Source organism: Eschrichtius robustus, chromosome 5, assembly GCF_028021215.1.
Source record: "Eschrichtius robustus isolate mEscRob2 chromosome 5, mEscRob2.pri, whole genome shotgun sequence".
Taxonomy (NCBI): Eukaryota; Metazoa; Chordata; class Mammalia; order Artiodactyla; family Eschrichtiidae; genus Eschrichtius; species Eschrichtius robustus.
The window spans coordinates 77431639-77447603 of NC_090828.1; the positions used below are offsets into that span (position 1 = coordinate 77431639).

The window sequence follows — 15965 nt, forward strand, 5'->3', positions numbered from 1 at the left end:
TAAATAGAAATGTATTCTTCCTGACTGTCTGCCAAATTTATTCAGCATGACTGCAATTGAGTGGAAAAATAAAAATACATATTACTTACTGTATGTGGCACTTGGCAATTTCAAAATGATTTGCAAACATTCATCCTCAAAATACTCCTACAAAATGCATCTGTGAAAAGAAAGAAATGCAAAAGAGTAAGCAATTTGCCAAGGTCACAGAAAAACTAATCCAGAACAACACTCACTTAGACACCACATATTTTAACATACCGAAATGAGCTTTTGCAAAATATAGATTATACATCTAGTATATTATAATGGGCTGATGAACAGAAATGTTCCCAACTATATGCAAACATTCTATACATCAGTCAAGGAGGACACTCTTAAGATGAATCTGCACATTGGCTTCCAATGTTCTGGGGGCAAAAAACACAGGCCCCCAGAACAAGCCAGAATAACATAAAAGCAATTCAAAAATGAGATATTTATAAGTAAATTTAGTTGGAGATTTTAGGTAGTTATTACATAATTCAAGTTTTGCAAATGTACTTTTGTCTAATATATGAAGATCAGAGTCGGAGGAGAATTTTGCTTGATTTATGCAGAGAATTACACCAATTCACTTTGTAACTGCGTTTCAATTCTAATTGAAAACAATGTACTGAGAAAAATGCAGGCATGCCACTTGCACACCTCACAAAAATAGACAAACATTCATTTCTTTTTTTTTCAGAAGGCCAATTATAAGGAGAAAGTTATTTAATCAGATTTCATTAATTAATGTGTTCGTTTTAGGGGAGAGGTGTTAGGGAAAGCACAGTAATTTCAAAGTGCAAAATATTTCAGCTTAAGTGAATTTTATGCTTCTGGGTATACTGTTTTATAAAAGAACTGTTCAAATGAAACAAAACAAAACACAACGTAATGATAATTAAAGTAACCCTTCAAAGTACAACATGTTGTTTCAGACAGATTAAACACACTATGGACAATACAAAGTAGCAAGCATCTTTAGAGAGACATTAGTTTTCAGCAACCAGCAGAATTTCCGCCCAGATATTTAGTTGTTTATAGGACTAAGCAGAAATACTAGCTTACCAAATCAACAGTTCAACAGCAGAACAGGCATTCTGAGTCGAACGTCTAATTACTTTATCTTCCTCTAGTGTGTGAAAGGCAACAGGATGGCACTGGCCTCTACCTGCTACAGGAATGAATGATTTTACTAATCCTCAACAGAGAGCTTCTCAAAAGGAGGAAACTAGAGATAGCGAATTTATAGTTAAAGGTCAAAAGTAAGTCAAAAAGTTTTTAAGAAACCATGTATTTTTATAAATTTCATTTTTCTAAGTTTAAAACTCAGAGCTTAATAGAAGACACAAACTCATGTCCACACATAATTTCAATAGAATTATAAAGTTATAACAATTAGCAGATCTGTGTATTTCTTCATGCTTTAGTATAGTCATCCTCTTAGGCAAGAGAACTGAAGTTAATTCCATGACTTGCCCAATCTGACACAGCTAATAGGGGTGATCCTGGACTCAGAGCCAGCTTTTCCGACCCCAGTTTCTTCCACTACAACACCTACTAGTGCCTACACCTCATTCAGGGCAGAAGTTGCAAACTGGGGCATGTTAAAAAATATTCAAAAGCAAGAGATTTCTCATAAGAGTTCTAATTTCTTTTTTTTTTTTTTTTTTTTTTTGAAAGAGCAAAGATATCTTAAGGCTGGGTTCACAGCTTCCAGAGAGCAGAGAAATGGTTGCCAGTCTCACATGGGACATGCCTCCTGCACTCATCTAATTCCTACTTTTGCAAATTGTCTTCTACTCTGCAGTTGTCAAGCACCAGAGAGTTTTGCTCCTGATCCAAAAAACCCCTTTACCTACCAACTACAATCAGACCTCTTTGCTGTGAAACAGGAAGAATAATATTAATTATCCTCCAAGAGCATATTTCATGAGTTGAAGTGACTGCTTCTATCTACATTTCACTATACTCTCCTAATCAGGGGTTATTGATTACCTTATTTTAACCTACATATACAATTTTAAATTTCATGGGCTTGAATTTCCAGGTATTTAAATATATATTTGATAATTTTTAAAGCTAAAGGAGAAATTTTAAAACACAGTTGACTGGTACATAGTCATAAGCATTAATCATCTCAAATCATGATTTTTCATTTACAATGGACACATCTTTCAGAGAGATACCTCCTGGGTTGATAGGTGTACTATTCGACAAAATAATTATAATGATAAAGAAAAAACCTTTAATTTAATTAAATAAACTAGATTAAGAGAACAGTGACCACTAAAGGTAAAGCAATGCAGCCCACACATTCTGGTTATATCATGGCATATTGCAAATAACTTAAAATATCAATATGTTTTGTAGAATGCTTAAAAAATATGGACCTGTAATTTGGGATAATTGTGGTAACAGTAGCCACCTAAATCTGAAATTCTTCACACACGCTGTAAAATATACGGCCAACAAAAACAAATAAAAACACACAAATCCTAGGCCTTCAGCATAACTGGAAGTTGGAGGATAATAAAAATGTCAGATTACCTGTAAACAGAAAATTAAACAGCAATTTCTAACAGAGCTACCTTTCAAGCTCCCACTATATGTATTACAGTGATCTATCTAAAGGGTCTAGAAACTGAGGGAGAGAGAAGAAGAAAACAAAGGTCCTAACAGTGACACAAAATTCACTCTCAGAAAGTCCACTGAAACTGTGAAAATGTTGAAAAATTATCCTGACATATTATAATGTGAACACAGGGAGAAGACTTAAAAATATACAGGGGGGCTTCCCTAGCGGCGCAGTGGTTGAGAATCTGCTTGCCAATGCAGGGGACACGGGTTCAAGCCCTGGTCTGGGAAGATCCCACATGCCGCGGAGCAACTAGGCCCGTGAGCCACAACTACTGAGCCTGCGCGTCTGGAGCCTGTGCTCCGCAACAATAGAGGCCGCGATAGTGAGAGGTCCGCGCACCGCGATGAAGAGTGGCCCCCGCTTGCCACAACTAGAGAAATCCCTCACACAGAAACGAAGACCCAACACAGCCAAAAATAAATTAATAAAAAAAAAAAAAAGTATACGGAATTCAAGGTGACAACATTTTTTTTCTTGGGGAGGAATAAGGCATTTTAAAATGATGGGGCTAAGTCAAAAGGACTTAGGCCCCAGCTTCAAGAAATTCTCACAAGTCAAATCTGGGACAATTGGAAAATCAGAATAAATAATTATAAAGAATTAAACTTCATTACAGAATATAAAATATAAATAAAAGAAAGTATGTAAGGAAGAATTGGAAAACTCTTCCCTTCTGTAGAATATACCTTGGAGTTCGAAAATCACCACTAAGCACACATTATTGTTAACTGATTTAGTCAAGAAAACACCTGCGGATCAGCACTCATGGGTGAAAGTGTGTTGACAAACAAGATATTTCCATAGTCTTTAAGTATCTTCCCCAAATCACTTACTAATTACAATGGAGAAAACAATGGAGAAACTTGGCAGAGATCACCTTAACTAAATGATCGAAGACAACATCATCAAAATGGCACAAACACACGTGACAAGTCTCCAAGTATGATGCACTTGAGAAGGACACAACATCACTTCGTGGTATGTCTGCCAAAAATGTGTAAACTGAATCAATAATTAGGAAATATCAGGAAAACCCAAATTGATGAAAGTCTAAAAATATGTGGCCTGAACTCTTCAAAGTCATTAAAAACTGAAGAAATGTTCCAGATTGAAGGAAATTTTAAAAAGACATGATAACCAAATGCACGTGTGATCCTAGATGCACCGTGAGTTATATAATAGTATTTTGTTAAAAATGATATTCTTAATTTTTACAACTGTACTGTGGTTATATAGGAAAATGTCCTTATTCTTAGGAAATACACACTAAAGTCCTTCAAGTAAAGAAGCATGTTGCATGTAACTTATTCTCAAAGGATTCAGGGAAACATTATATATATGTACATATATACATACGTATATGTATATATAATTATGTAATTATACAACGCATATCTATATCTATCTATATATATATATGAGCATATATGGAGAGAGAAAGAGCAAGCAGAAACAGAAATAATAAAGCACAAGGGGTAAAATGTAAATAACTAACGAATCTGGACAGAGAGTATTCAGGGTTCTTAAGTATAATAATTACAATTTTCTGTATGTTTGAAGCTATATCAAAATTTTAAATTAGAGGAAATAGGTAGAAATAAATAAATGTCTTACTTTCATTGAGATATTTTGGGATCACAGAAAAATAGCCAAAGAGATAATCAATGAAGTGTTTTTAAATTAAGAAAAAAATTAAGAAGTTAATAAACAAATCAGAATCATTGCTCAATGTTTTTGGACAACTAAAATAACAAAAATCCAGATATATATACACATTCTCCTGCATTTTATATATTATATATAATTCATATATTAAATATGCATATATTTAAATCAGATATCTTTTTAATAACATATATTTATATATACATATTAAATTCATAAAATAAAGGAGAATGAAAGTAAATATGGAATTTAGCTTTGGGTTTTTAAATAAACCATACAAACAATATTACAGTCAGTGAATTCAGTAACGTAAAGTTAAATAATAAAGTGATATGCACAAATAAAAGTGTTCAGCAATTAAAGAAAAAAAAAAAAGATTATCAAACAGTCCTTGAAGGTCATCAGTGTAAGTGTTTCTTCCTTATATGACTGTTTTTCTAAATCAAAATTACCAACTTCTGTTTTTTTCAAATTCAGGAAAAAAAAGAAACATAAAAAAATAAAAATCGCCCTTAATTCCTAAAACAATATATTTCATTTCAAACAATATATTTACTGTCTTTATTTCCAAACCATTATTTAAAGAATTATACAATATAAACTCATAATTAATTCTTTTTTTTTACTCTATTGTGAATTTCATTCCGTGACAACATTATGTTTGTTTATCATTACAATGCAAAATTATTTCACTGATTGGTATCCCATAGATGCCATCATTGATTTAATATTTTTTATCTATAACTTGTTATCAAGTATCAGTTACCAAAAAATAAACACTGCAAAGGTCCTTCTGAATGTATCTTCTGCCATAGCATGACTGTTTCCTCAGGATAAAATACCCAGAAGGGAAATTGCTAGATCAAATAGCATGAGGCTGTTAAAATTTGCTCAACTATATTTTATTAACACAGATGCACAAAATTTTCATATTTGAACAACCCCACAATCAGTTTATATTTTACAGTCACTGCAGCCATTTGCAGTTGTGACACAGTATTTTTTGCGTGTTTGTGTCCTGATTTGGCCCTAGTTCTTCATATTGTCATGTCTTGAATTGAGTTTTATGCATTCTTGGTGTTACAAGTGTTGAGTTTACCTTTTAAAATGTCTACAAAGAGGTTAGCCAAAAATTTGACCTTGAAATAAAAAATTGTTCGTATGGAAAAGCATGGAAACAGAGCAGTTTTAGTAAAATAGTTATTTATTTTTGGAGGAATTAACACTTCCTATTTTCTTAAGAAGCAACAGTTGAGATTTTACAGGACCTAAGGAAGAAAATAGATGAAGATATGTTACAGTCTTGTAACTGAGAACATACAAGAGGATTGATTACTACATGACGAATGATGCAAGCAAAGACAGAAAACACTACAGAGCCCCCTGAATAATCCAAGCCCCTCTACCACGTCTCATTTCTAATTTATAGCAACAATGCATCAGTATGTCTAGATACTGCCATTTACATTTTATTATGTTAGATATTAGCATTTTAAGTACCACTTTAATTGATAGTTTTCATCAGTCTTAAGTTACTTTAGCCACCTTTCTTTTTTCCTATATTTACTTTGTATTCTTGCAAATTCACACAGATTTAGCAACTTTCCTAGTCTGTAGAATCCATACTTTGTATTATTAAGTTCTGGAGATTAATACAAATATTATTCAGTATAAGCACCCAATCAACCCTTCTGGAGTCTCAGTTGGTCTGCCCTGGCAGGTCACTGATTCAATAACACATAACAAACCATGCCTCCCTTTACCCAAGACTACATTTTCTTTACTGGTTGATGAGAATGTCATATGAGATAAAAACTAAACCTTACTGAAATGAAGATATATGAACTCTTTTGCTTCCCCTCATATTTAAGTCCTGTCATTGTATCAGATAATAAAATTAGATGAACTTGCAGTGATTTACTTCTTTTAAAGCCATGCTGGTTGTTACCCCCATTTGTTCTGCTCTTTGAGGTGTATGAAAAATCAAATGTCTTTTTGATTTATTCTATTTTCCTAGATATCAAAGCAAGCAGATTAATCTATAACTTCTAAAGTCATCACTGTGTTCTCTCTCTCTCCCTCCCCATTTTCATTTGGCATTCAAGAACCCTAAGTCAACTCCTTGTACACTTTCTGTTGTAAATACGGCTTGGTAATAATCCTATGATAACTTCTATCATGAACAGCATGCCGAATCAGGATCTCCTCAACATTGCATTTAAGAATGTAATTCTCCTGAAGTCCATTAGCCAATTTAAGTCACTGCATAATTCTATATCGGGTCTACTCCATGGTTCAAACAGTAGGCAATGCCTTGACCAAGATCCTGAACACCCTCACCCCTTGATTTTTGACAGTGTGCTTACCTTGCAGACAGTGTCTACATTGTGGCATTCCCTAACTGAAGACTGTTTCATCCGTCCCTCTTCTCTATTCATCCAGTTGAGAAGTCAAGACCTGTTTCCTAACTCAAGTGGGTTCTCAGTCAATTCTTTGTTCCCTTTACTTTATTTCACTTTTTTTCCACTCAGTGTTCAAGGAACTGGCAAAGTGATTGTTCCAAACATTCACTAGCCTCTCTTGTAAAGAACACTGAATGCCTTCACCTTCATCCCCTGCTTCACCAGCAGAGATATGAGAAGATGTTTGTTCCTTCATCCTCAGAGATGAAAGGTGAAACATGTTTGCTTAACTCACTTAACCCCACTCTCAGCAAACACACAGTAAAGCATGACTTATTTTATATCCTTCCCTCATTACTTTCTACTCACTGTAAAAATTTCACCTCTTCCTTTACATATCTCTATCTTTTGACTCACTTCACTTTCATGAAGTTTTTCCAAGAACAGATTAGAGATTCAGGCAGATTTATGTTCAGAGAACTTCATCAGTGTCATTTATAATATTTATAACTGTAAATCCTTAAAAGCAACTAGAGTGTCTAACAATTAGAGATCAACTAAGTAAGGTGTGGTTTGTGTAGATGATAGAATGCCAGGCAGCCACAGAACTCACGTCTCAAACAGTATTTATTTATATGCAGAAATCTTCAATATATCAATATATTTTTAAAACAATATACTTTCTAAAATAACATGATGAATAAAGTAGCAATTGTGTAAATAATTATAAATATGTATATACACATGTATTTACATATACACAAATATATGTATAAAGTTCAGAAAGACTGGAGGACTATACAGCAAAATGTTAATAGTTATGATCTCTGAATAATGTAAAAATATAAGTAATATGAACTTACTTTTTAATATTTTACTTAATTTTGCAAACCTTCTGCAAATATATATATATATATATATATATATACAAAATCTTATAATTCAAAAAGAAAGAATACTAGTTTGAAAACTCAGAGGGAACAAAAGCAACACACTGCATATACAAGAACCAAATACAGAGCTATAAATCAGGCAGAACTTCAGCATTAAAAGAGCTGGAGACTAGTATAGACAAAATTGGGGCATAAATAAGCAGTAAGATTAAATTTGCAAAAAGTTAATAAAATGTGATTTTTTTGATGTGATATGGCTGGACCTACCAGTTGCCTCCCCAATATTTATTCTCTCCTGCCTTAGATGCTATATGTACTTTATGCTCTTTGGCCTTTGCCTGTCCAACATGTAGATATGATTGGAACTCTGGCAGGTATTTTGAGATCTTAAAATGTCTACAAGAATCCAAGATCCCTGGTGACATTAAAGAGCCAAGGCTTCTCAGGCTTGGACTGCTGACACCAAGACTTCATATTTTGTGAGGGAAAAATAAAGCACTAATTTCTTCAGGCCACTCTGGGCAAACACTGGACACAATTTCTAAGTGACACATACAACTACTTGAGAATTTGCAGGTAAGAATAAAGAAAGTGTTTCTCTGTCAAGGATTTAATGATTATATGACCAGAATATATTAGCAAATGTTAGGGTTCATATGTCAAATAATACTTAAAATGAAAAAAAATTCAAAGGAATTCAGAGGAGAGAAATGGAAAGAATTAACATTTAGGAAATTACAATACATTAAAAATGGCTCAAATAGAAAAATTTATATTTCATAAAAGGAAATACCTAGTAGTTTAGTTATATTTAATTGTATGAAGGATTATTTTTAAAGTTAGACTCCAAGTAATGAAATTGCTTTAACAGTAGCAGGAGAGATTATATTACACACTAAAAATGAATTTCCAGAAACTAAAGATTATTTAGATATTAGCTTTTTTTTAAGTGAAGTTTCTTTTGAACCTAAATTTAGAACTGGGACTTTTCAAGTCATGAGATCCAATTAGAAATGTAGTGTAAATATGTGATGAACTTTAGGTAGCGGATGTGAGTTAGTTTTCTATTATGTTTTATGGTCAATTTTGGTGCTTTCTTCATGTTTTACACCACTGTTTAAATGTACACATTTGTATTTACTTCTTCTGAGAATAAGTTAAAACTGATTGAAAGTGCATCCTTAACTCCACTACACCATCCAAATATAGAGTGTGGCAGGTTGTATCTTCCAAACACGACCACAACATGTCCCATTCTGCATGGTCTTCTGCAATGTGAGCTTGACACTCACCCATCACAAGATGAAGCTATTTCTTTACCTCCTGGAATCTGAGCAGACACTAGGACTCCTTTGACCAAGAGGATATGATAGAAGCAACACTGTACCAGACCAGGAGTAACCCTTAACTCGCATCTTCTGTCCTCTGCCTCTTGGAGACCTCAGCTGCCATGGAAGAAGTTCAGGTCACTCTGCTGGAGAGAGTGGCCATTTTGAGGAGCGCAAGGCATCAGACATGTGAGTAAAGAAACCATACTGGCGTCCAGTTCATCCGGCCTTTAGATGACTCCGGTCCCAGCCACCACCTGATGGCAACTACATGAGAGACCCCAAATGAGGATCTCCCAGCTGAGCTCCGTCAACCCACAGAACAATGAGAGATTAGAATAAATTGCTATTTTTAAGCCACTAAATGTATGGATAATTTCTTGCATAGCAATAAAATAACCAGAAAATGTGATCATCCTAGAATTTAAAATCTAGAAGTATAACGCAATATTTGTCATCCTTTATGTAAAATCTAAAATTATATATATGAACATATACTGACCAGAATATGAATTGTTTATATGGTAACCTATTTTTCTGTCTCTGTCTCTACCTCTAGCAAGTTATCTTACATCCAGTTAAAATGATTTCCGATTGCTTTCTGGCTGATCGTGCACTAACACAGAAGTTTTATATATATATATGTATAAAACATGGAGATATATATATGTGTGTGTGTGTGTGTGTGTGTGTGTGTGTGTGTGTGTGCATTTATGTGCACATACAAACACACACACACAGTGGAATTCGGGGCCATTCAGCCTGTAAAACAGAATATATAGCAGAAACCTGAAGGCTGAACTGACAATGTGGAAAACGGCTTAAATTTGTTTTCTGCACTCCCAAAAAGCAGAACTAAGACCAATAAGACCAATGAGAAAAGTCACAAGGAATAGAATTTAAGCTCAGCATAAGGAAAAGCCCTCTTACTATAAAGAATGACAAAATAGAATGGGCTTCCCTAAGAAAGGGCCAAATGAAGAATTCAAGAAGTTGAAGGTCCACTCTCCAGAAATGCTGAAAGGGACTTCAAGTTGTGGCTTGTTGCTGGAATTAAATGTTTTTTAAATACCCTCTTGAACCCACTATTTTGATAAATTTGTGGTGATTATCTTTGGAATAGATTATGCTAATATTTTTATATTCCCATCATATTCTAGAAACAGATATGAGGAGTGTCACAAAGATTCATTCAATAGAGCATCATTAAATTCACGGCCCTTTATCCTACTGAATCAATGTTTTCAAGACATTTATTGAATAACTAGCTATATTATGGACTTTAGTAGGCCTCGGGGGAACAATGAGGAATGTGGTGCCTCCACTGTGAAAAAGATTATAATTTAAAATCGGAGACAGAGGAAGACAAAACCATGATAACATGGTATATAAGTTAGCAACAGCAGTAAGAACAAAGTACTGTGGGAACTGGAAAAAGGAATAGAAAAAATTCTGCCCTGGAGATTGGGGAAATCCTGTAAAAAGAGTTAGCATTTAAGCTGATCCTTGAAAGGACAAGATAGGTAATTCAAGGCTACAAAGCAGTGTGAGCAAATAAACAGTCATGGATATCTATGCCATGTCCAGGTAACAAAGAGATAATTCAGTGAATCCTTGAAATAGATTAGGAGAGGGTAACAAACGAGAAGTGAGGCTGCAAAGCTCATTGGGATAAATTTCTATGAAGGGTTTTGAATGATATATCAATACTAAAGAATTTGAAATTTAACCTGTAGAACTTTCATAGGTTTTTACACCCAGGAGTTACATGCCCAGAATTATATGTAGTGAGATCCCCCTATTGGCAGTGTGGAGTAGGTAATGGACTACACGATGTGGAGTAACTTTATTTTAAAGAAAGATGTCAGTCTTGGGTTTAGATTAGGTACCACTTTGACTGAGGGAAGGTGGGGTGACAGGATTACCCTCAAGATCCCTTTCAATCTTAAACTCTGTGACTTATGTCCCTTGCAAAGGAAACAAGTTGCAGACAAATTCTTTAAAATGACAGAGGTGGCAGAACTCTTGGGCCACTCTGGTGAAAATCACAAAGACATTGCTATTTCAAATACCCAATGAGTTTGACAAGAAGTACAGAAAGTGCACAATCTTTGACGAGCTGACAATGGAACGTGAGAGGGAAGAACATCACAAGGAAGAGATTAATACAGCACAGTAGAAAGGCATTTTCAACTATCCTTCTGGGAAAGCCAGATAAAAATTTGACTGACCCAAATCCTTCTGGGCCTGCATCATTTTCCAAAGTAGCGTCTACAGCTTTGGAAGGCCTAGGGGACCTCTCTGTACATGTGCAATCTAATTAATGCATGTAGGAAGGACTTAACTGTGTAGGACACTTTGCTAGGTACAGCACAAAAAGAACTACGTTTGACTGCCTTCTCGCATTTCATAATCTATTAAAGACAGATGGATGTAGATATACATCTACAATTTAGGACGATGAAAGGAAGGATTCATTAAACTGCAGAAAGAAAAATGTATGTACTTATGTTAAATGCTTCATGAGCATCCACAGTGGGACAACTTGATTAGTGCCCTTTCAAGGAGAAACAGAGCTAAGGGTCAGAGGATAAATGCCAGTGACACGATCTCACTCCCGAGACTTGCTGGAAGGAAAAAGGAAAGCTTTGCCTTACTCAGATTTAACAGCACTGTAAGCCAAGGTCAGTGAAGGGGTCTGAGGCACAACAAGCCACAGGACTGCAGCTGCTTAAAGGGAGGGAGAACAGGCCAACCACAGCACGGAATCATTCCAGGGATACAAGCTCCTTTTCTTGCCTTCCTTCCTTTCTGTTGTTGTTGATGTTGGTATTGGGCCACTTGGCCCTGCCTAGGGAGCGCTATATATGGGTGTCAGCAAGGAGGCGGGAATTCATGAAATTCCTAATGACTTGAAGGTGTGAACCTGGATTGAGAAAGTTAACACGTGAAAAAGTTTGAAGTTGGGGTGCAGTGTGAATTTTACCCCTGAGACTGACACACAGTGTGTGAAATCAGAATTCTTAAGTACTCTGAATGACTTGCTTGATGGCAATCAGCCAAGTATATCATCAGATGAGAATTTTAGCTACTGAAGAAGCTCACTGTCCTTGAAGCCCCCGCACAGTGGTAAAGGCACACATTTTCCTATAGAATACAGCCACGAATAACACAGTCTGAATGCCTTAGCTGAAAAACACAGAGAAGAAAAAGTAAACATTCTACACGATAACAATGTCTCTAATTAATGCCCCTTATTAATAAATTTGTAATATTGTTCACATGGAAAGATTTGACATTTATATTTTTTATGGTATAAGAGACCCTTTCTTGACAGAATGGCTTGGCCTTATGAAAATATGTAGCTCTATTTTGCAAATGTTGTTCATTTCGAATGAGGACATAACCCCTAGAAGCAGAAAAGAGAAAGTCATCTTTTTAATAGTATGAGACTTCAGTAAGGCAGAGACTTGACAGAAAGAAAGAAGGGCAGACCCAAAGAAAAAAGGATTTTGCCACGTGGACCCCCCAGGGCTTTAGAATTGCAAAAGCACTCAGTAATTGCATGCAGTGCACATGAACCCCTTGCTGAAAACCCATCTGTAAGTATGTGCCTCTTAACGAAATTTTGGAAGCTCCTGATCTTGCATTTACATAGTGTCTTAAACCAAGTAGACCCCAAAACCACTAGCCAGATTTATTAACTGATTATGTATACTGACTGCTTAAGCAGGAATCATTTCATGCAGCAATGAAGTGCACTTCCGTATTAAAATGTGGCAACATTTTATTAGCCCACAATTTTATATATCAAGTTATTGTGAGATGTAGCCCTCTGGCCAATTAAAAGTGCATGGGTATTTAGAGATTTATAATAAAATACAGATGCATACAACTTTATTAAAATCACATAATTTTTTTTCCTAGGCAAGTGCTAAATACATACATGATAAAAAAATAGATGGACAGAAAATAACATCAGCTAAAAAATGACTAAATGGGGGGGTTTTAGGGTGTGTTATTGTGAAGAGGAGTGAGAAAGTGAAAGGGTATATGAAGAGTTGGTGGTGGTGAAATGTTGTTGGCATCAGGCCATTTCAATAAACACACCTGGCCCTGCAAAGGGAGCTCTATATATGGGTATCAGCAAAAAGATAGGAATTCATGAACTTTCTAATAAGTAGAAGGTGTGAACCTGGAAGATTGGCTAAAAACTCAAAACTATTGAATTAAACCTGAAAAGAAAGTTATAATGAAGATAAGGTTTTAGATAGGGAAGTTTAAAAAAGTTAGACCAAAACTTAATTTGGTCCAACAAAAGGTCAAAACAAACTCTAAAGTTAATAAAACAACTAACAGTCAAGAATAAATCTGAATTATCATAAAATAAGTAACTTGAGTGGTGCCCAAGAGATCATGGAGAGCCACACTTAAAAACACCCAGGAGAAAGCTGGACAGCCGCATATAAACCGATAAAGTTAGAACACTCCCTTACGCTATACACAAAAATAAACTCAAAATGGCTTAAAGACTTAAATATAAGACATGACAACATAAACATCCTAGAATAGAACATAGGTAAAGCATTCTCTGACATAAATAGTAGCAATATTTCCTTAGATCAGTCTTCCAAGGCAAAAGAAATAAAAGCAAAAATAAACAAATGGGACCTAATCCAACTTATAAGCTTTTGCACAGCAAAGGAAACCATAAACAAAATGAAAAGACAACCTACAGAATGGGAGAAAATATTTGCAAATGATGTTACCGACAAGGGCTTAATTTCCAAAATACACAAACCACTCACACAGCTTAATATCAAAGAAACAAATAACCCAATCAAAAAATGGGCAGAAGACCTAAATAGACATTTCTCCAAAGAAGACATATAGATAACAGGCACATGAAAAGATGCTCAACATCACTAATTATTAGAGAAATGCAAATCAAAACTACAATGAGGTATCACCTCACACAAGTCAGAATGGCCATCATCAAAAAGTCTACGAATAATAAATGCTGGAGAGGGTGTGGAGAAAAGGGAACCCTCCTACTCTATTGGCAGGAATGTAAGTTGGTGCAGCCACTATGGAAAACAGTATGGAGTTTCCTTAAAAAACTAAAAATAGAACTACCATATGATCCAGCAACCCCACTCCTGAGCATATATCCGGAAAATATGAAAACTCTAATTGGAAAAGATACATGCACTTCAATGTTCACAGCAGCACTACTTACAATAGTAGTCAATACATGGAAGCAACCTAAGTGTCCATCAATTGAGGAATGGATAAAGACGATGTGGTATATATACACAATGGAATATTACTCAGCCATAAAAAAGAATGAAATATTGCCATTTGTTACAACATGGATGGACCTAGAGATTATATACTAAGTGAAGTCAGTCGGACAGAGAAAGACAAATATTATATGACATCACTTACATGTGGAATCTAAAAAAATGATACAAATGAACTTATTTATAAAACAAACAGACTCACAGATATAGAAAACAAACTTATGGTTACCAAAGGGGAAGTGGGGGGGCGGATAAATTAGGAGTATGGGATTAACAGATACACACTAGTATATATAAAATAGATAAACAGCAAGGACTTACTGTACAGCACAGCAAACTATATTTAATATCTTATAATAACCTACAATGGATAAAAATCTGAAAAATAATTTGTATGTGTATATATGTATGTATAACTGAATCACTTTGCTGTATACCTAAAGCACAATATTGTAAATCAATATTCCATAAAATAAATAAATAAATACCCAGGAAACCCATAAAAAGAAAAACTCAACTTTCAGTAGAAGCCCTTTGTGGAACATGCATGCTCGTGTGCGCGCGGGCACACACACACACACACACACACACACACACACATAGTGGGCATCAGCCCTGCTCTGTGACAGGAAAGAGCATATATCTTTGATTTAGTGTTAGTCAAAAACACACTGCAAAACCAATGATAATGCTAAATCTTTCTATATCTTGGTTTTATATTTACAATGATGGTGAATATTTTTGTGAGCTACTAGCTTCCAAAGCACTTTTAAATAAAATGAAAACTGTTCACAAAGTGAGTTTACAAGGTTAATTATCGGTGGACTATCACACTATAAAATAATTACAAGTGGAGTATTTTGGCAGATAGATGCAACAATACAAAAAAATCAGTTGTCTGTCTGTGACTTAATGTAACCTTGCTTGAAAATGGTTAACCTCATACATGGTTCCCAGACACAGAAGGAGTTATTACTTGATTGTAATTATTTCTCATGTAGAAATTTCTTGAAAGGTTGTTGAAGTTTAAGTTAAACTTTTCTTTTTAATCACTTTTAAAAAATATTCAAACACAAAACTTCAGAATGGGAGGCAACAGGAGTACTAGGCAAATGTAAGCTAAGGACCCAACGTTATTTTAGGCAGCTCTAGAAAACTGTTTGGATCACAATAAGAAAAGTAGTAAAAGGTTATTTAACTAATTTCATTATTTTTAATATGCAAAGGATTTTTAAACACAGATAAAACACATAAACTATTTAATAACCCATACACCCACTTCTTATAAACTCTCACAAAAGATAAGCTAGTCCTTCATCATTTTTTAAAAATAAATATTCTATTTTACTGAACATGTTTTTGGCATTGAGGAAGTTACAGGTTACATTAAACAATTAGTCCTGGTACATTTCAACAGACTGCAAATGATTCAGAAATAAATCAAAAACAGCATGATGCATCATTAGATTCCCACCAGCAGTTTATGAATTTATGTACAATTATCATTTGTACAAATTATTGTGAAGGAACTGACAAACTATCAGTGTTCAAAACAACATATTCTCCTCATATGACAAGAAAAGAGAACTGGAATTCAAATATTTCTAAATAAGAAATCAATTGCAATTTGTTATCTCAAATTATATCCTTCTACATACAAAAATAGAAATTCTCCAATTAAGCTTTTATAAAAATCACTAAAAACAACA

The 15965-nt window shown here is 34.6% G+C and overlaps 1 protein-coding gene across 2 annotated transcripts in view; it reads right to left on the reverse strand.

The window, feature by feature from the left end:
* Positions 1-15965, reverse strand: part of GALNT13 (polypeptide N-acetylgalactosaminyltransferase 13) — a 569026-nt gene that overhangs the window by 534051 nt on the left and 19010 nt on the right. For both annotated transcript variants that reach the window (XM_068543985.1, XM_068543984.1), the window contains exon 2: positions 90-160. The gene's annotated coding sequence lies outside the window, so the exon portion shown is untranslated. The remainder of the gene's footprint in view (positions 1-89; positions 161-15965) is intronic.